This window comes from Ambystoma mexicanum, chromosome 11 (genome assembly GCF_040938575.1).
Source record: "Ambystoma mexicanum isolate Mex_15411 chromosome 11, UKY_AmexF1_1, whole genome shotgun sequence".
NCBI lineage: Eukaryota > Metazoa > Chordata > Amphibia > Caudata > Ambystomatidae > Ambystoma > Ambystoma mexicanum.
In genome coordinates, this window is record NC_090934.1 from 823,632,410 (window position 1) to 823,654,547 (window position 22,138).

At 46.5% G+C, this 22,138-nt stretch overlaps 3 non-coding genes across 3 annotated transcripts; all 3 read right to left on the bottom strand.

Moving 5' to 3' along the window:
- Positions 1–1,801: 1,801 nt before the first annotated feature.
- Positions 1,802–1,875, bottom strand: TRNAN-GUU (transfer RNA asparagine (anticodon GUU)). Its single transcript has one exon. It is a non-coding gene; the product is annotated as a tRNA-Asn (tRNA).
- A 1,790-nt stretch (positions 1,876–3,665) lies between these two features.
- Positions 3,666–3,737, bottom strand: TRNAW-CCA (transfer RNA tryptophan (anticodon CCA)). Its single transcript has one exon. It is a non-coding gene; the product is annotated as a tRNA-Trp (tRNA).
- A 16,894-nt stretch (positions 3,738–20,631) lies between these two features.
- Positions 20,632–20,703, bottom strand: TRNAW-CCA (transfer RNA tryptophan (anticodon CCA)). Its single transcript has one exon. It is a non-coding gene; the product is annotated as a tRNA-Trp (tRNA).
- Between the last annotated feature and the right edge of the window lie 1,435 nt (positions 20,704–22,138).

Consider the following 22,138-nt stretch of genomic DNA (forward strand, 5'->3'; position numbering starts at 1 on the left):
ATTGTACCACAGAGACTCACTGGCATGTGTGTTCTGCCTTTGGCCTGATTGCATTGCTATTTTTTTCTGATTGGCAGAAAACCTGAACTTTTTTCTGAAAAAGGCATGCCTCTCTTAGCACTGCAGTGCATTAGACTGCTCCCTTGCTTCCCTGAGTCCCCAAATAAAACAACCACCTTGGGCACAATAGAAGACACATTCCAGCAGATTTAGCAAGAGTGCACCAAGGTTTCTATATGTAGGTACCTTGCTGAGAAGCAAGACCTGCAGTTGCATTCTTCTGTTAAAAGAGGGCAGCAGAGTGCACTAAGAGAACTTGGGGGAAGTAGCTTATGTTAACTACTTGCCATGATCTTTATAGATCCCTCTGTTTGACTGGGTGAATTCTAATTTCTGGGGTCGAGTAAGCAATTTTTGGATCTAGATGCTGTGCGCAGCAGGAATGCTATATACTGCACTGTACTGCTACTGAAAAGTTACCAATTTTACAGGATGTTCAGGTAAGCTTTGTTTCAGAAAACAACTTGCTAGAGGCCCTAGGACAGATTACTGGGACAAAGGAAGAGGGTTTGGGGATTAGCACATCTCCTATGAAAGGTACAGTCACGCCCGAGACAACTCTGAGTGTCACCTCAAATTCTAAGAAATGCAAACTAGGGACCTACGCTTTTTATTGCCAGTAGATCTTTGTGTTTCAGACAAATGTGCACGCCTCCCAGAGCCCCTTGCAATGCACTTAGGGAAATGGGGGAAGGTGCTGTGAAGCCCTCTCGCTGACAATGTCTCTCTTGTCTATAATGTATCTATGAGAGAGAGAGAAATAGGCAATGCGAGAGTGAAAAAGTAAAATGGAAATGTGTCTTCTGAGACCAGTATAAGGGGAAACCCTCACAATCCAGGACCGACAGTTGATTGGGAGGGCGCTTACAGGTTTCCGACACCAGACCGGTACCTGAACTCACAAACCCAAACTGCAAAGTGATGCCCATTGCCACTAGACTGCCGACCCCCTTTCGGGGCCCCAACATATATCCTTTAGTCACACCTAGAGTTCCCAGGACAGTGCAGCATTCAGCGATTACACGAAAATATTGACAGCGCTAGGAGGCCATGCAAATGGCAGAGGTATGCTTTACAAAGCCCACGTAGCGTGCACAAAACAGCACATCAGTCAGGCCCACTTGAAGAGATGGTAAAGAGGAAATACTTCTGCTGCATCCAGTAAAACATAGAGATTGGCCTGCTTTAAAGCTTGACCATGTCCTTCATGGGTGTCTGTCAATATGATACTTCCCTGCTGCAAAGTTTACATTCGAAACGCCAGAACAACTAGGCCCAGAGCACAAAGATGCAGTCAGGTTGAAATAACGAGATACTGAAGAGCAATTTTGTATTTCAGAGTGGGAAAAGCAAGTATGACCCCGATGTGATTTGAACACACAACCTTCTGATCTGGAGTCAGACGCCCTACCATTGCACCATGAGGTCCTTGTGGCAGTCCACCTGGTGTGTCTGATGACAGAATAAAGGTAGGAGACGTACATGGACCTGCAGAGCCTCATTGCTTCTTTAAGTAGACTGGCTAGGATAGCTTCCTTCTGTGCATCAGTACACGCTGCAGCCAAACCCTTCCCATGAAGTCTTGATGTTTATGAATTGAATGGCAAGTTTTGAAAAACTAAAGCAAGCGAGAAGAATTGCTTGCAGTTTATTGGATTTTTTGGACGTCAGCAGACGAGACCTGCGAGAGGTAAACAGAAGTACATAGTTGGTCACGCTGAATTTTTGAGCCAAAATGCACCGTCCCTGGGTGGGCTTGAACCACCAACCTTTCTGTTAACAGCCGAACGCGCTAACCGATTGCGCCACAGAGACTCATGCAGTGCTTACACTGGGGCCTGATTGGTGTGCTGTTTGCTTATGCTTCCCAGGCAACCTGAAAATATTTCTAAAATAGCTCTATTTCCCACAGCAAATCAGGGTATCAAGCACTTCCCTACCTCCCCTAATCCACAAACACAGGGGATTTAGTAGAGGACAGAGCCCATCAACAGTGCACCAAATGTCCTCTGTATAGGCATAACTTGCTATGAGGAGAAAGCCACAGTTGCGCACTTGTGGTAAAAGGGGACAGTAGGCTGAACCCAGAGAACACGGGAGAAATGACTCAGGTTTACTGAGTGGAACACTCTGTGTCTTTGTGCCCAAAACAGCAGCGTCTTTTCGGTTAACAGCCGAACGCGCTAACCAATTGCGCCACAGAGACTCACTGGCATGTGTGTTCTGCCTTTGGCCTGATTGCATTGCTATTTTTTTCTGATTGGCAGAAAACCTGAACTTTTTTCTGAAAAAGGCATGCCTCTCTTAGCACTGCAGTGCATTAGACTGCTCCCTTGCTTCCCTGAGTCCCCAAATACACAACCACCTTGGGCACAATAGAAGACACATTCCAGCAGATTTAGCAAGAGTGCACCAAGGATTCTATATGTAGGTACCTTGCTGAGAAGCAAGACCTGCAGTTGCATTCTTCTGTTGAAAGAGGGCAGCAGAGTGCACCAAGAGAACTTGGGGGAAGTAGCTTATGTTAACTACTTGCCATGCTCTTTATAGATCCCTCTGTTTGACTGGGTGAATTCTAATTTCTGGGGTAGAGTAAGCAATTTTTGGATCTAGATGCTGTGCGCAACAGGAATGCTATATACTGCACTGTACTGCTACTGAAAAGTTACCAATTTTACAGGATGTTCAGGTAAGCTTTGTTTCAGAAAACAACTTGCTAGAGGCACTAAGACAGATTACTGGGACAAAGGAAGAGGGTTTGGGGATTAGCACATCTCCTATGAAAGGTACAGTCACGCCAGAGACAACTCTGAGTGTCACCTCAAATTCTAAGAAATGCAAACTAGGGACCTACGCTTTTTATTGCCAGTGGATCTTTGTGTTTCAGACAAATGTGCACGCCTCCCAGAGCCCCTTGCAATGCACTTAGGGAAATGGGGGAAGGTGCTGTGCAACCCTCTCGCTGACAATGTCTCTCTTGTCTATAATGTAACTATGAGAGAGAGAGAAATAGGCAATGCGAGAGTGAAAAAGTAAAATGGAAATGTGTCTACTGAGACCAGTATAAGGGGAAATCCTCACAATCCAGGACCGACAGGTGATTGGGAGGGCGCTTACAGGTTTCCGACACCAGACCGGTACCTGAACTCACAAACCCAAACTGCAAAGTGATGCCCATTGCCACTAGACTGCCGACCCCCTTTCGGGGCCCCAACACATATCCTTTAGTCACACCTAGAGTTCCCAGGACAGTGCAGCATTCAGCGATTACACGAAAATATTGACAGCGCTAGGAGGCCATGCAAATGGCAGAGGTATGCTTTACAAAGCCCACGTAGCGTGCACAAAACAGCACATCAGTCAGGCCCACTTGAAGAGATGGTAAAGAGGAAATACTTCTGCTGCATCCAGTAAAACATAGAGATTGGCCTGCTTTAAAGCTTGACCATGTCCTTCATGGGTGTCTGTCAATAGGATACTTCCCTGCTGCAAAGTTTACATTCGAAACGCCAGAACAACTAGGCCCAGAGCACAAAGATGCAGTCAGGTTGAAATAACGAGATAGTGAAGAGCAATTTTATATTTCAGACTGGGAAAAGCAAATATGCCCCCGACGTGATTTGAACACGAAACCTTCTGATCTGGAGTCAGAAGCGCTACCATTGCGCCACGAGGTCCTTGCGGCAGTCCACCTGGTGTGTCTGATGACAGAATAAAGGTAGGAGACGTACATGCACCTGCAGAGCCTCATTGCTTCTTTAGGTAGACTGGCTAGGATAGCTTCCTTCTGTGCATCAGTACACGCTGCAGCCAAACCCTTCCCATGAAGTCTTGATGTTTATGAATTGAATGGCAAGTTTTGAAAAACTAAAGCAAGCGAGAAGAATTGCTTACAGTTTATTGGATTTTTTGGACGTCAGCAGACGAGACCTGCGAGAGGTAAACAGAAGTTCATAGTTGGTCATGCTGAATTTTTTAGCCAAAATGCATCGTCCCTGGGTGGGCTTGAACCACCAACCTTTCGTTAACAGCCGAACGTGCTAACCGATTGCGCCACAGAAACTCATGCAGTGCTTACACTGGGGCCTGATTGGTGTGCTGTTTGCTTATGCTTCCCAGGCAACCTGAAAATATTTCTAAAATAGCTCTATTTCCCACAGCAAATCAGGGTATCAAGCACTTCCCTACCTCCCCTAATCCACAAACACAGGGGATTTAGTAGAGGACAGAGCCCATCAACAGTGCACCAAATGTCCTCTGTGTAGGCATAACTTGCTATGAGGAGAAAGCCACAGTTGCGCACTTGTGTTAAAAGGGGACAGTAGGCTGAACCCAGAGAACACGGGAGAAATGACTCAGGTTTACTGAGTGGAACACTCTGTGTCTTTGTGCCAAAAACAGCAGCGTCTTTTTGGTTAACAGCCGAACGCGCTAACCAATTGTGCCACAGAGACTCACTGGCATGTGTGTTCTGCCTTTGGCCTGATTGCATTGCTGTTTTTTTCTGATTGGCAGAAAACCTGAACTTTTTTCTGAAAAAGGCATGCCTCTCTTAGCACTGCAGTGCATTAGACTGCTCCCTTGCTTCCCTGAGTCCCCAAATACACAACCACCTTGGGCACAATAGAAGACACATTCCAGCAGATTTAGCAAGAGTGCACCAAGGTTTCTATATGTAGGTACCTTGCTGAGAAGCAAGACCTGCAGTTGCATTCTTCTGTTAAAAGAGGGCAGCAGAGTGCACCAAGAGAACTTGGGGGAAGTAGCTTATGTTAACTACTGTCGGGGGGAAATTCTGCCGGGGTCGGCCGGGCCGTCCGCAGACCTCCAGGCAGGGAGGCCCCAACTCCTCCCGTGTATGTCTCAGATGAGACAGAGTATGAGGCACACACAAGGAGCAAGGTGACTTCTGCTGTTTATTAGACAAACGGCAGGGATGGGGCAAAGGAGCGTACGCGTTCGTCCTGACACACACACAATCGTGGGGCTCGCAGGCCCTTTTTACTGTATTATGACGCGCTACTTGCGTCACTTCAGAAAGTTAACGAAAAACCTATCGCCACTCTTAATTGGATGCTCGAGTGGTAGGGTTAGTATAGCACACATATAGAGAACGATGTTAGTGGATAAAGGATAGTCAGGTGATATATCTGGGTTGTCCCTACAATTAGATACATGAGAATTGTTACATGAAGACTCCTGAGGATTGGTTAAAGCTATTTGCGTCAGTGATAAGAGCCCCATGTTCTGATTGGTGCACCCGTGAGCTCCCCAGCCTGGGACCACCGCTGTTCCCAGCTCTCGGTGTACCTTTAATTTGCAACAATGTTTCACTATGGGTACATGCAGACAATGTGAGGATTTATTCATAGCTGGAAGGCTGACCGCTCCCACTGTCGCGAATGTCCATTGAGCCTTTCAATTGTATCTGCCTGTGTCTCGTGGCGAGGGATCCAGACGCCTCTTTTCTCCTGGGCTTGGCATCTCGTCAGGTTCGGCTTGGTCACGTGAGGTGGGACCGTGTTTGAGGCAGAATTCTGCACAATTAATATTGCTTTTCCACTGTGTGTCTGGTTTAATTTGTAGGTGTGACTTTAACGTTGGTTCGCGGAGTGCGAGGTTGCAACATCGTGCCTTTGATGATTTGTTCTTTGAATGTGGGTTTGCAACATTGCGACCTTGGCTGGTTGCTTCGCCGGGCTCATTCTTGCAGGATCAGCAACCTGACTTTTGCTTTGTTAATGTCCACGGGAGCTCTTGTTTGAGGCCTACTTGGGCCTGGTGCATAAGTGATCCATTTCGTGCATGGGTGCTTTAGGTTATAGTGGCATATAGTTCCATGACCAGTATCGTGTCTTCATTGTACTTCTCATGGTGGTAACTGGTTGCAAGGGAAGCGTGAGCAAGCTTTGTAGATAAGTTCATGACGCGTCTTGCGTTTCTGCATTCTGAAAGCCTATGTGAAAATAATAAAGATGCACGTCCGTGAATATGCCTGTCGCCCACGTCATAGCACTGAGTATATTCTTCGTGTAGATCGGTGTGGGAATGTCCAGTGTGTATATTTGTACAGCTGTGCTTCCCGTTGTCTAGGTCGTCATGGCATCTCTAACGACGTGTAGCTTTTAGTCTAGTTGGTCCGTGCCGCAGGTGTCGGCATGGCCAGTGCGGGCTGCTGGGCAGGCAGATGGACACATCCGTATGTTCCTGTACCAGGGTATTTGGTCGTCTGGTAAATGGACAAACTCTTCTCGTGGTGGGTGTCTGGGTCGTGACCCTTTAGGCCAAGCGCGAGAGGTGAAGGACGGGAGCCTGGTCTTCCATTCTCCCACTTCAGTCCCCCCTCTGGTCGACTTGTCGACCACAAACATATCCTTCTCGTTATCTCCTCTTACTCGCCATATCTTGGTTATTCCTCCTAGATGTCCATAATGGTTTACATGATCTTCGAATGACCAATACATATATTCACATGTTCCTCCGGGAGTGCAGTATACCCATTTTCCTATGTAGCTCCTGGGGTTTCTTGGGTTCTCGATTTTTACTGATGGTGGATCTAGATGGTTGGTGATTATCTGGGTGCGCAACTTCTCCCTCTCCTGTATTATTGTACCTGTATGTTGGCCGTCATCTGCTGGCATCAAGGGGTGCATACCCACCATTTCCAACAACTCGTCAGTGTTACGTGCCTTCCGGGCCTTCCAAAATCTAATTATGATCAGCGTAGCTCCAGCCAAAATAGTGCAACCCACTATTATTTTCAGTCCATCTGGCAGCCAAGATGGCATCCATGACCATAATAGTGAAAACCAGCTCTTATCCTTGTTTACACCGTTACTTTCATCCATCATTTTGGAGTGCATCTGGGCCAATTGTGAAACTGCTTCTGTCAGTGTACCATTGTCAGCATCGTTGGCAGGTATAAACGTGCAGCATGATTGTCCTATTTTTGCACAAACTCCTCCTTCCATTGCTGTGAGAAGGTCCAATACATATCTGTTCTGGAGTGCTACCATCCTTATAGCTCGTAGCTCCTCCTTTATTGCGTTAAACCCATTTACTGTAGAGTTGATGGTCATCATTAGTTCCCATCTAGTTATTTGGAGCCATTTTGCGTTTGCGTAAGCCTGCAGTCCTGGGTGTATTATTGAGGAGAAGAACATTGCTGCTCTGCTGAATAGTCTGTGTTCTGGCGGTATTGAGGTTAGCGCCGTTTCCGACCTTCCCCACAGGTAATTCCCTGTCAGTGGCTCTCCTTGTCTTTTTATTCTATTTAGGACAGTATCATTGCTGTTGGTCCTGTTCCCTTGTTCCTCCTGAAGTGGTGCAGATCTCCTTTTTCTTCTGTCCCCTTCATCCATTTTGGGAAAGTTCGCCACATTGACATGCTTCTTAGGTACCACTAATGATGGTACGTTGACGTGCACCATTGTGCACACACCATTCCACAGGGGAGGCAGTGTATGGTATGCCTTTTCTCCACAGGCCCAATAATGGTCCATTATTACTGCTGTTCCCGCTCCCCCCTCAGGTAACTCCACCACATTTGCACAATTGGTATTATATCCTACGTCCACCTCTCCTTTATGCTGGTAGCATACCTTGGGCGCAGTCAACGGTAGTATTGTTATTGGGTCTTCATCTGTTTCTACCCACGTGAGCATTGGTACATACTTGATCCATATCGTCCAACATCGGTGATTGTGTGCCTCGATAGTTGAGATAGTTTCCTTTGTTACCATGTTGCTGCCAATCACTCCTACTTCCCAGCTGTTGTCCAGATACACCTTCCCTGTTATCGTCAACAGCGGCCTCTCCCAACATCCTTGTTTACCCGGAACTTCAGTGGCGTAGCAATCACATGGTAGATACTGCAGTGTTACTTTCTTTGTTTCTCCTTTTGCAGGACCACTTGTTATGTATCTGAATGCTTCAGAATGTAAACTGCTCTTGTGGTAGCTCAAATAGGTCTTGAGGAAGTTGTTTTCATATTGGTATGAGTCTCGTGTTTTCCATGTCATGTGTACTACTGTCCCTTGAAATCTCCCTTTCGTTTGGAACAGTGCCAAGTATATTATGCACTGTGCTGTCTTTTCCTCTATTTCTGTGGCAACAAATGTTCGTGAAGCACTCATGGCGTATGGTATTAATGAGCAAACGTAGCAGCTGTCCTCAGTTGTCTGCTTACCAATGCGGGTCATGTGTTGGTACCATATGTTGTTTGTAACGTGTGCTGAATCTTGTATATAATTATCAATACCTTTATTGTCTGAGTATGTGCTGCGTTTACCTCTAATTTGCTTGGGTGCAATAATACTAATATCACCTGACATAACACCTGTTGCAGCAGGGGACGGGGGTACATTAGGTTTAGGTGCAGCAATAAAATTAATAGCATAGCTGTACTGCCATACAGAGGCAGCCAAGACCCTGGTGATCATAAAAATCCCTACTATTTTTATTACATATGCTAGTCTCACCGGCATTTTGCTCTTACCTTGCTGCAGTCCTGGCAGCGTATTCTTGCAACGTTAAAGTTGCCCGCCTAAAAATTCTCAAAAATGCTTGTTATGAAATGTTAGTTGTTTGTTTTAAGCTCTCCCTATCAAATAGTCATTCAGTGCCCAGGCGAAGAGCTGCTCCCACGCTACTCTAAGTGATCGGTCTCTTAGCACCGGCAAGTAGGGGCGGAGGTGTGGCATAGAATATTCTATGGCCAGGAGGAATGCTGTGTAATAGACACGCACCCTCCTCTTCTTTAGGTACGTTGGCCTTTTTATTTCGTATACAAATTGGTGTGACAATTCTTCTGGGTAATTATCGTCTGGGAGTACCATCTACGCCTGGACAGTGAACTCGTTAGTTAACCTCTTCTTAACAATACAATAATACGCAGTTCCTGTATGTGCGAGAGAAAAAGAGAACATTCACTTGTTTACATGTGTATTGGTGCAGGAAATGTCTTTCAATTCAGTTTATAACTATACTGGGAGGTCAATGGGCGGGGGGTTTGTGCTCAGATGGCGGAAGTGTTTTTACTCTTTGACCGTGTGACCATGGGGTGGGCAGTATGGGGATCACCCCTTTCTTCGTCAGTTATTGTCTCCGGGGAAGCTGGGTAGTTACACGGTAAGGGGACAGTTGGGTCGTTGTCTGTGGTAGGACTTTCTTCCGCTGTCGGGGATGTTGTTGTTGTTCTTCCAATGGACCTGTCGTTGGCGCTGGGCCGGGTCTGCAGTTTGTAGATCTTTACATCATGTAGGTGGTTCCAGGCACGCTTGTCCTTTAGTTTTACTGCTCTTGTTGATACGTCCTCTACCAGATGGGGGCCAGTGAACCTCCTGTCGTTCCACTTCCTATTGAAGTTGCGAAGTAGCACGTGGTCACCCTTTGCAAGTTTGCACAAGTTCTCCTTTTCCAATTCTGTACTTGCACCTTCTTCTTGATTGCTGGTAGACCCGCCCCGTGTGCGCTCGAGCTGTTGAGACACAAACACAACACTAGTAACCAACGAAGACACATATTGATACATTTCATCTCCTAATACACTTGCTGAACTTTCGTGGTCAGTGAATGCCCTTGACGTTGGCGTTAGGGGAAGGCGCATTTGACGTCCAGTAACCACCTCGTGAGGAGTGAGGTGGTGGTCGGACCCTGGCCTATTCCTCAGTTCGAATAGGGCTAATGGAAGGCAATACAACCAACTTTTCTTTGTTGTTTGTTGTATTTTTGCAATTTCCTCTTTCAATAGGCCATTCAGGCGTTCACATACACCGTTAGCCTGTGGGTGGTATGCACATGCAAATTTGTGCTTTATGCTTAGCAAGGATGTGATGTGTTGGAACATTTCGTTTGCGAAATGCGGGCCATTGTCTGACCTTAAGACCTCGCACACTCCCCACCTGGGGAAGACCTCCCTTACTAGGAATTTAGCTGCTCTAAATGCATCTGGGTGTGAACAGGGCCCTGCTTCAATCCACCTAGAGAATGGGCATACTACTACAATCATATACCTATTACCTTGACATATGTTTATCATATCAACATAGTCAATGTGAAGGTGCCGAAAAGGTCCCTCTGGCCGGGGTATGGTACCTCTTATCACTTTCAGGGTATGACCGGCCGTAAATTGTTGACATGTGAGACAATTGCTGATAAAATTTGACACATGAGAATTTAACTCGGGACAGAACCAATCTTCTCTAATTCGTGCTGCAATTATTTCCTTGCCTGTATGGGCTGGATGATGTAATTGGCTCAGGGCGGTGTTTAAAAGTGCCAACAGTATTACAACCTTCCCAGTGCCACCCTGGCGCCAAAGTGCGTCGGTTGGTGACATTGTACATCCTCTTTTTACCCATATTTCTTTTTCGGCCATTGGTGCAGCCGCTTGTAGCTCCATAATCTGTGTGGCTGGGAGATCGGTGTACCCTTCTCTTATCAACATCTCCCTCGCCACTCCCCTCCCTCTCCCTCTCTGTGACTCTGGGGGGTTCCATATCTCACCAAAGTATGCAGCATATTTCGCATGTGCGTCTGCTGCTGCATTCCCTTTTGAGACGTGGTCTTCACCATTGGTGTGTGCGGTACATTTTACTAGGGCTAGTTCTTGGGGGTCGTTTATTACTTCAATTAGTTCAGCTAATAAGAGGGCATGTTGCACTGGAGTGCCATCAGCTCTCCTAAACCCTCTTCTTCTCCATTTTGATAGTCCTGAGTGGACAGTGGATGTAACATATGCACTGTCGGAATATATAGTTACTCGTTTATCAAAACTTTCCTTTAATGCCAATATTAGTGCAACAAGTTCCGCGGCTTGAGCAGAGTAATGCTGTGGTAATTGTACACATTTCATAGCCACACATACCGGCGCCTCCATCATTTTTACCACGGCTGCCCCAGTCCTCCGTATCCCATCCCCTTGATCAATAGCTGATGACCCATCAATAAACAAAAGCTCACCTCCCTCTAGTGCGTTCTCTTCAACTTTTCTAGTACATGAGTACATTTCAGTTATTTGGGTGCAGTCATGGGCGTAATCTCCCTCCTCAATTGCTTCTGCTAGGAATCTTGCAGGGTTAACCGTGCTACATCTAACAATTGCTAGTTCAGCTCTAGACAAAATAATCTCATAACCTGATGCCCTCTGCGTTGTTAGTGTGGACTTAGGTTTATTTAATATTGCAAATAGTGCATGTTCCACAAACAGTGTAGTTGGACACCCCATGGTTATTGCTGATGCTTTTTCCACTGCAAAAGCAGCTGCAGCGAGACCTTGTTCGCAAGGGAAGTGACCTAACATCACAGGGTCTAAGTGACTGCTGTAAAATGCTACTGGTTTATAGCCCATGCTCGTTTTTTGGGCCAACACTGCTTTCATCACTGCTGAGTCGCAATGTGAAAATATAAAAAATCGTCGTTCATAGTCTGGGGATGCCAGTACTGGAGCAGTTGATATCGCGTCTTTTAATTCGTTAAAGGCCTCCCTCATTTCCATAGTCCACCCCAACTTTTTCTCCCCTTTATTTGCTTCCCTCAAACCCTCAAGCAGGGGTCCTATGTATGAACTGTAATCAAATACCCATGCTCTACAGTAGCTGCACAGCCCCAGAAATTGCTGCAGTTCTCTCACAGTCTGTGGCGTTGGAGTGCTTGAAATAGCGTGTGCTCTTTGTGGTGCAATCTTTCTTCCATGTTGGGATATCAGTTGGCCAATGTAAAGTACCTGCTCCTGACAGTATTGTATCTTTTCCATGTCTACCTTGTACCCCTTTTCAGCCAATATCGTCAACATTTTTAAGGAGTCCTCTCTGCATTTACTTTCGTTTGTACTGCAAATTATTATGTCATCCACATACTGTAACACTGTGCTTTCCACCTCAACATTACCCAAATCCATCTGTATTACTCTATTGAAAATTGATGGTGATTCACAATACCCCTGTGGCAATCTGGTATGTTTCCACTTTGTATTTCGGTAAGTGAAGCTTGTCAAATCTTGTGAGTCTGGGTGTAATGGTATTGAGAAAAAAGCATTTTTAAGGTCAATAACGGTAAATCGTGATGCTTCTGCTGGAATGCCACACAATATTGTGGCCGGGTTTGCTGTTACTGGATATTCTGCTTCTACTATGTTGTTCAAGGGCCTGAGGTCCTGTATGAAGCGCCAAGACCCCCCTTTAGCCTTGCGCACTGGGTACACAGCTGTGTTACATGGTGATTCTGTGGGGACCAATATTCCATTGTTTATAAGGGCCGTTATGGTTTCATATATGCCCTCATCTGCCTCTTTTGACAGTGGGTACTGTTTCACTCTTGGTAGTATGGCGCCTTTTTTCAGTTTTATCCTTACACCCCCTATGCTTTTTATGGATCCCACGTCATAAGGGCTAATAGTCCATAATGATTTGGGCACCCTTGCCATATCCTCCTTAAAGAAGGGAACTGGGGTGCATGCGGGTGCCTCAAGTGCCATTGCAATTTTCTGTGCTACTTGTTTGTGAGCCACTTTTAGCCATATGTCTACACTCATCATGAACACCATTTCACCTTCCTCCTTTTCTTCTGAAAACAGCTCCTCGTCTGATACCTGGGTCAACCTGCAACCTTCTGTTAGTGCTATCACTGCCCTCCATGCTCTCCCTTCTTTATCTTGGGCGTGCACAGCAATATAATCAGCTGTTGCAATAATGCTCTCAATGTCCATTACTAACACCTTTCCTTCTGGTTCATTAACAGGTGTTTCTGGTCGGAACAGATAGGATGCTGGCCTCCTCCATATTCTCCCTTCTATCCCTGGCATCCATGCAAATGCCATGTCTGTACCATACTGGAATAGTTCGCCATCTACTGGTTCTGCCCTAATTGCAGTCTGTCCACAGTATGCTTGCATAATCTGTCGTGCTGCGAGCATGTTAATCCCTGGAGTAGAGCATATTATGCCATCCTCTGTAAAGGAGATAGTCATATTCAACCTGTTCATTATGTCCCTCCCCAGTATATTTACTGGTGAGGCACTATAATATAAAAGCGGAACTGAAAGATCATAATCTCCAATAGATAAGGGAACGTTATCAGTAAAGGGAACCAACCCTTTAGCCCCAGAAAATCCTTGGGTGTTCATGGCTTCGCCTGACATCTTAAATTTACCTTCCCTTATGCAAGACCGGGTTGCCCCGGTGTCAACAAGGAATGATAATTTTTTGTCACCTATCGTTACCTCTATGCGTGGCTCCTCCGCACTATTAGGTGTTACTGACAGGATGGGACACACCAAGGCCGCCTGTGGGCTGTCCTATTGGGGGTACAATGATTGGCCATTCCCTGTGTAAGGGTTGTGTCCCAAGACCGTCACCCTACCCAATTGCGTTTGTTGTGTTTGGGGTTGTTGTGTTAGCGCTACTTGTTGTTGTTGCAGTGGCTGTTGTTGTGTGATTTGTTGTTGTGGGTCACTTCCTTGTTGTAAAGTCTGCTGTTGTTGTATGCCCTGCTGTTCTTGTGATATCCTAGGTTGTGCCTGTTCATTCCATGCTGGTGTTCCAGGCCTGACCCTACACGTACGTGACATGTGTCCTAATAATCCACAACTCCAACACACGGGTGGTTCCCTGCTTTGCCATGGGAAGCTCCCTGTGTTGTCCTGGTATACTGGTTGCCCTGTGGGGTAGGAATTTCTAAGTCCTCCCACCTGCTGTTGGGTATTGTATCCGTATCCTCTCCCTCTCATAAATCCTCCTCTCCCCCTGTTATAACTATAATACCCAGCTCCTTGCATTGGGTACCCTCCTCCCATGTTTGGTGCGTGTGATTGCAGTTGCGGCACTTGTTGTGTTATAGACTGTGGAGGTGCTAATTGAGCCGGATCTTGTGCAGCCACTACTTGTGTGGGGCTTTGGGCCATTGGTGTGGGCGTAGTTATTAGTGCCCCTTCCATTGTATATTTAGTAAGTTTTTTCTGTACTAGTTTAGCCTCTTCTGTTTTCCTGTCCTCTTCTTTTTGTTTCATTTTTCCTTGCCATGTCCTGCAGTGATGTACTATAGTCAGTTGTATTTCTGGCCATGGTTTTGCTTCCATTCCCACTACTTTCTTTAGTTGTTTCTGAACTCCTTCTGGGAGCCCTTGTACTAGTATATGATAAAATATTGCTGGTGTTTTGTCCCATTGTTCTCTAGTTTCCATGCGCCACTTCTCTTGGATATCCTGGATATAATCAACAGGATCCTCATTCTCACGCATCTTACGGGAAGTAATTGCTCCTATGTCTGATGTGTCTGGGTACTGTACTCTCAGGGCCTGCCATAGCGCATGTCTGCAATTTGCAAATGGTGCCCCATCATGCGATGTGTTTGTTATTGTTACCCCATGGAATCCCGCTCTCTTCCAAATGTCATCCGCTCTATCCCCTAATATTGATATTAACAGTCCCTTCACATCTCCTACTGCTAGTTTCTGTCCTGCGGTGTGTTTTTCCATTTCATATATCCACTTACCCGCACCTCCACTTAGTGATGGGAGTCTGCATTTAATATTTTCTTTGTCTGTATGCTTCCAAGGGACGTACTGTGGTCTAACCCCTCCTCTCTCCAACAGTGGCATTAAGTTGTGTCTTGTGTCACCCTTTACGTTCCATAATATCGAGTCCTCACACCCCTCTTCCCCTTCTGTTTCCCTTACCTCTTCAATTTCGTCCTTATTACCCCTGTTCCTAACTCCTTCTCCATCCTTTTCCCTCCTTTCGTCATTTCCTGTATTTAATGTGGGCATGTTTATTTGTCTGCCTTGCCTGCGACTAGGGAGGTCCCTAAGCCGACATGCATAAGGTGTAAGTTCGTCCATGAAGGGCGCGAGCTTTATTCTGTGCAGTGAGCGTGCGGTGGTTGAACATGTAGGGTGTGATGTGGGAGGGCGTGATGGGGATGTGGGTGGTGTGGTTTCATGGGTTTGTGTTTCCCCTATTCCTTTCACTCCCTCCTTACTTCTCTCCAGCTCCTCCCATCTTCTACTCATCCATGGCGAATCTATGTTTGTTCTAGTGAGGTATAGTTTATCTAAGCTTTCCCTTTCACTCTTTCTTCCATCCTTCTCCACTCCTTCTTCCTCCTCACTGCAAAAGTCATTCATAAATGGCACCCCCCACTCTGCCTTTTTTCCTTTTATTGTTACTGTTTCTAAGTCTATTAGGTCTCTTTCTCCCCTTCCGTTGTTACCAACTGTTCCCCCTAGTGCTGATGTTGTTGCTACCTCTCTACTTTTATATACATCTCCCCATCTTTCACTCTCCCTACTCCTCCCGTCTCTTCCCCCTTCACTTCTCTCCTCCATTTCCCTACTATTTTCCTCCCTTTTCCTTTTCAATTCCTCCATTACTTCGTTGCTCATCTGTTCCAATATTCTTTCATCCTCTTTCTTCCTTTCCCATTTCACCCTTTCTCTTTCTACTATACTCTCTATTACTTTCCCCTCTTCATATTTCTTAGCTGTCCCTGATAGTACCCTCCTCCTCCATATTTCCATTTCCTTTTCCTTTTCTTCTTCTTCCTTCTTCTTCTCTCTCAGCACTACTCTTGATACCGTATCTGCTGCTGCTTTTACCCTTTCAGCTTCTCTCCTTTGCTCCTCATTTCGTTCCCTTAATTTTTCCAATTCGTTCTTACCTTCTTTCCTTTTCCTCACTCTCTCTCTTTCCTCCCTCTCAAGTTGTTTGATCAATTCATTCTGCTCGTCCCTTAGTTTTGCTAATCTTTCCTCCAAAATCTCTTCCTTCTGCCGTAGTAGCTCCTCTCCCCTCATTTCACTCTTTCTGGCACTATCCTCGTTTGTTCTCTTTACCGCCTCCCTCTCTTCTCCAGTTAGTGAGCCTCGTAATTTCAATAATATCTGTGCAGCTACCCACTCATCGTTTCCTATCTCTACAGTCTGCTCTTCTCCAATCCTCCCTTCCCCCATTGTCATCTTCCTATGAGCCACATATGGTGGAGGGCTGTATGCCGGGTTCGAGTATCCTTCAGCCGCCCTTAATTGTCCTTCTATTTCTTCTAATTCTCTTAAAGGGTACAACCCTCCCCCCTCTGTTTTCACTCCCGGTGTTATGGCTATCTTGTTACTAAGTTCCCCTTTAATGCCGTCTGATTTATCAATCTTATCTCCTCCCTCTCCTTCGTTCCCCATATTCTTTGTGCTTTCACACGCCTTTTTCCCATCCTCTCCTTCTTTCTTAATCTCCTTTTCTTCCGGTGTTTCCCCCACAGTGAACATTCCATTTGGTCCTGGTCGGGACCCCTGGAACATCCTCCATAAGTTAAACACCTCCACATGGTTTGCCAACTTCTTCCCCTTGTATGTATTGTGCAGATGGTTTAGCAGTGAATGTTGGGCATATGGGTCGAAACTACCATTAGGCGGCCATGGTGTCAACATTTTGTTATCTGTCCCCTGTGTCCACTCTATGCTGTACTTAATTAATTTCTCCCTATGGGGTGGCAGTGTGGTACATATGTGTTGTAGTGGGGTAGTGAGGGTGTTCCCCCACCCTCCTGACCCTGTCCCGTATGACATAGTGGTGCTCCCCTTGTTACCCTTATCTTCACTGGCAGTTTGCAATATACAACCTTATATTGTTTACCTTGCCCTGCAAGTGTGGGGACTTACGACAATCCTTTGGTACAATATGCAGTAAAAATTATTAAAAAACATAAAAAACAAAAAATATATCTGTGTACTATTTTATATTTTATATTCCTTCCCCTACGGCCCCCTGCGGCCGAAGCGCACGCAGCCCCCTGCGGCTGCGTACCCCTTATTACGCTCTTATACAGTCGTCCTGTTTCCCCGTTCTCCTCCCCCTTTTACACTTGCCGTGGCCGGCGTTCTCCGTGCGCAGCCACGCCCCTCTCCCCTTCTCCTTTTCCGATCCACTAGTCTATCCGTTATCTCCGTGTCCGCTCCCTTATCATCTTTCTCTTCCTCACCACTCTCAACCCAAAGTTCCTTGTGCACGCGATATCCTATTAAAACCCTATTGGTGACGTCACCGATCTCTTCGAGCTACTGGTACATTCTTCATATGTTCTTTAAGTTCAAAATACACTTGCAATCTATCCCCGCTAACCCTACAGCTGTCTTCCTGTCACTCCTGGAACAAGGTAATCAAATCAATAATATAATCGGACTGCGTACACTGCGTCGCCTCGCGTGTGATACGCCTCTCAACAGGAGGGCTTAACCAGCCAATTATCTTCCGTTTTCGGCAACTAGGCAACTAGCTACCGCCTACAGGGAAACGTTATCTACCTATCGAGTTTCTTGCTCGAACAATAGGGATCCTCGTCTACTCATTGATCAATAAATGCCAAATCGTAGGAAACCACACACCACCACCCTTACACGTAGTCGCGACTTAGGCCAATCAGTGTCTTACGAGCGGCCGCACATGATGTTTTCGTGCTCCGCCCCCCTCTTTCGCGTGACGTAGCCGACTGCTTTGGCACTCGTTTCGCTACCATTCATTCCATTGGCAACACTAAGTTGTTAGACCTTCGCCGTGCATCTGTACAACACCTCCCTCCTCCCTTATTTACTTCTTCCCCCCTCCCTCACAATTTCGCATTTTTCATTGTGCGTGTCATGCTCACCAAGTTCTCTCGATGCAGGGTCGCTCGACTGCGTGCACCCCTCCGAGCGGCTCGCCACCTCCCTTCGTCTGGACCACGTCTGGACACTCACCAACCGCGGGCGGGATACTTCTCAACCGGCTCCCGAGGGCCAATATCCGGATTGCGCTGTCCGGTCTTCTTGCAGCTCCGCGATTGTCCTGTAGTCCTCAGAAGGGGGCAACGGCAGAGGGGGCCGCGCCTCCGGGCCTCCTCGTAACGGGAGTGCTTGGAAAAAGTAAAAAAAATAAAAAGTCGATCTTAAACAGATCTCAGCAGTGCCTCCAACTTGTCGGGGGGAAATTCTGCCGGGGTCGGCCGGGCCGTCCGCAGACCTCCAGGCAGGGAGGCCCCAACTCCTCCCGTGTATATCTCAGATGAGACAGAGTATGAGGCACACACAAGGAGCAAGGTGACTTCTGCTGTTTATTAGACAAACGGCAGGGATGGGTCAAGGAGCGTACGCTTTCGACCTGACACACACACAATCGTGGGGCTCGCAGGCCCTTTTTACTGTATTATGACGCGCTACTTGCGTCACTTCAGAAAGTTAACGAAAAACCTATCGCCACTCTTAATTGGATGCTCGAGTGGTAGGGTTAGTATAGCACACATATAGAGAACGATGTTAGTGGATAAAGGGTAGTCAGGTGATATATCTGGGTTGTCCCTACAATTAGATACATGAGAATTGTTACATGAAGACTCCTGAGGATTGGTTAAAGCTATTTGCGTCAGTGATAAGAGCCCCATGTTCTGATTGGTGCACCCGTGAGCTCCCCAGCCTGGGACCACCGCTGTTCCCAGCTCTCGGTGTACCTTTAATTTGCAACAATGTTTCACTATGGGTACATGCAGACAATGTGAGGATTTATTCATAGCTGGAAGGCTGACCGCTCCCACTGTCGCGAATGTCCATTGAGCCTTTCAATTGTATCTGCCTGTGTCTCGTGGCGAGGGATCCAGATGCCTCTTTTCTCCTGGGCTTGGCATCTCGTCAGGTTCGGCTTGGTCACGTGAGGTGGGACCGTGTTTGAGGCAGAATTCTGCACAATTAATATTGCTTTTCCACTGTGTGTCTGGTTTAATTTGTAGGTGTGACTTTAACGTTGGTGCGCGAAGTGCGAGGTTGCAACATCGTGCCTTTGATGATTTGTTCTTTGAATGTGGGTTTGCAACATTGCGACCTTGGCTGGTTGCTTCGCCGGGCTCATTCTTGCAGGATCAGCAACCTGACTTTTGCTTTGTTAATGTCCACGGGAGCTCTTGTTTGAGGCCTACTTGGGCCTGGTGCATAAGTGATCCATTTCGTGCATGGGTGCTTTAGGTTATAGTGGCATATAGTTCCATGACCAGTATCGTGTCTTCATTGTACTTCTCATGGTGGTAACTGGTTGCAAGGGAAGCGTGAGCAAGCTTTGTAGATAAGTTCATGACGCGTCTTGTGTTTCTGCATTCTGAAAGCCTATGTGAAAATAATAAAGATGCACGTCCGTGAATATGCCTGTCGCCTACGTCATAGCACTGAGTATATTCTTCGTGTAGATCGGTGTGGGAATGTCCAGTGTGTATATTTGTACAGCTGTGCTTCCCGTTGTCTAGGTCCTCATGGCATCTCTAATGACGAGTAGCTTTTAGTCTAGTTGGTCCGTGCCGCAGGTGTCGGCATGGCCAGTGCGGGCTGCTGGGCAGGCAGATGGACACATCCGTATGTTCCTGTACCAGGGTATTTGGTCGTCTGGTAAATGGACAAACTCTTCTCGTGGCGGGTGTCTGGGTCGTGACCCTTTAGGCCAAGCGCGAGAGGTGAAGGACGGGAGCCTGGTCTTCCATTCTCCCACTTCACTACTTGCCATGATCTTTATAGATCCCTCTGTTTGACTGGGTGAATTCTAATTTCTGGGGTAGAGTAAGCAATTTTTGGATCTAGATGCTGTGCGCAACAGGAATGTTATATACTGCACTGTACTGCTACTGAAAAGTTACCAATTTTACAGGATGTTCAGGTAAGCTTTGTTTCAGAAAACAACTTGCTAGAGGCCCTAGGACAGATTACTGGGACAAAGGAAGAGGGTTTGGGGATTAACACATCTCCTATGAAAGGTACAGTCACGCCCGAGACAACTCTGAGTGCCTCCTCAAATTCTAAGAAATGCGAACTGGGGTCCTACGCCTTTTATTGCCAGTGGATCTTTGTGTTTCAGACAAATGTGCACGCCTCCCAGAGCCCCATGCAATGCACTTAGGGAAATGGGGGAAGGTGCTGTGCAACCCTCTCGCTGACAATGTCTCTCTTGTCTATAATGTATCTATGAGAGAGAGAGAAATAGGCAATGCGAGAGTGAAAAAGTAAAATGGAAATGTGTCTACTGAGACCAGTATAAGGGGAAATCCTCACAATCCAGGACCGACAGGTGATTGGGAGGGCGCTTACAGTTTTCTGACACCAGACCGGTACCTGAACTCACAAACCCAAACTACAAACTGATGGGCATTGCCACTAGACTGCCGACCCCCTTTCGGGGCCCCAGCATATATCCTTTAGTCACACCTAGAGTTCCCAGGACAGTGCAGCATTCAGCGATTACACGAAAATATTGACAGCGCTAGGAGGGCATGCAAATGGCAGAGGTATGCTTTACAAAGCCCACGTAGCGTGCACAAAACAGCACATCAGTCAGGCCCACTTGAAGAGATGGTAAAGAGGAAATACTTCTGCTGCATCCAGTAAAACATAGAGATTGGCCTGCTTTAAAGGTTGACCATGTCCTTCATGGGTGTCTGTCAATATGATACTTCCCTGCTGCAAAGCTTACATTCGAAACGCCAGAACAACTAGGCCCAGAGCACAAAGATGCAGTCAGGTTGAAATAACGAGATACTGAAGAGCAATTTTGTATTTCAGAGTGGGAAAAGCAAATATGACCCCGACGTGATTTGAACACGCAACCTTCTGATCTGGAGTCAGACGCGCTACCATTGCGCCACGAGGTCCTTGCGGCAGTTCACCTGGTGTGTCTGATGACAGAATAAAGGTAGGAGACGTACATGCACCTGCAGAGCCTCATTGCTTCTTTAAGTAGACTGGCTAGGATAGCTTCCTTCTGTGCATCAGTACACGCTGCAGCCAAACCCTTCCCATGAAGTCTTGATGTTTATGAATTGAATGGCAAGTTTTGAAAAACTAAAGCAAGCGAGAAGAATTGCTTGCAGTTTATTGGATTTTTTGGACGTCAGCAGACGAGACCTGCGAGAGGTAAACAGAAGTTCATAGTTGGTCATGCTGAATTTTTGAGCCAAAATGCATCGTCCCTGGGTGGGTTTGAACCACCAACCTTTCGTTAACAGCCGAACGCGCTAACCGATTGCGCCACAGAGACTCATGCAGTGCTTCCACTGGGGCCTGATTGGTGTGCTGTTTGCTTATGCTTCCCAGGCAACCTGAAAATATTTCTAAAATAGCTCTATTTCCCACAGCAAATCAGGGTATCAAGCACTTCCCTACCTCCCCTAATCCACAAACACAGGGGATTTAGTAGAGGACAGAGCCCATCAACAGTGCACCAAATGCCCTCTGTGTAGGCATAACTTGCTATGAGGAGAAAGCCACAGTTGCGCACTTGTGTTAAAAGGGGACAGTAGGCTGAACCCAGAGAACACGGGAGAAATGACTCAGGTTTACTGAGTGGAACACTCTGTGTCTTTGTGCCCAAAACAGCAGCGTCTTTTCGGTTAACAGCCGAACGCGCTAACCAATTGCGCCACAGAGACTCACTGGCATGTGTGTTCTGCCTTTGGCCTGATTGCATTGCTATTTTTTTCTGATTGGCAGAAAACCTGACCTTTTTTCTGAAAAAGGCATGCCTCTCTTAGCACTGCAGTGCATTAGACTGCTCCCTTGCTTCCCTGAGTCCCCAAATACACAACCACCTTGGGCACAATAGAAGACACATTCCAGCAGATTTAGCAAGAGTGCACCAAGGATTCTATATGAAGGTACCTTGCTGAGAAGCAAGACCTGCAGTTGCATTCTTCTGTTAAAAGAGGGCAGCAGAGTGCACCAAGAGAACTTGGGGGAAGTAGTTTATGTTAACTACTTGCCATGCTCTTTATAGATCCCTCTGTTTGACTGGGTGAATTCTAATTTCTGGGGTAGAGTAAGCAATTTTTGGATCTAGATGCTGTGCGCAACAGGAATGCCATATACTGCACTGTACTGCTACTGAAAAGTTACCAATTTTACAGGATGTTCAGGTAAGCTTTGTTTCAGAAAACAACTTGCTAGAGGCCCTAGGACAGATTACTGGGACAAAGGAAGAGGGTTTGGGGATTAGCACATCTCCTATGAAAGGTACAGTCACGCCCGAGACAACTCTAAGTGCCTCCTCAAATTCTAAGAAATACGAACTGGGGTCCTACGCCTTTTATT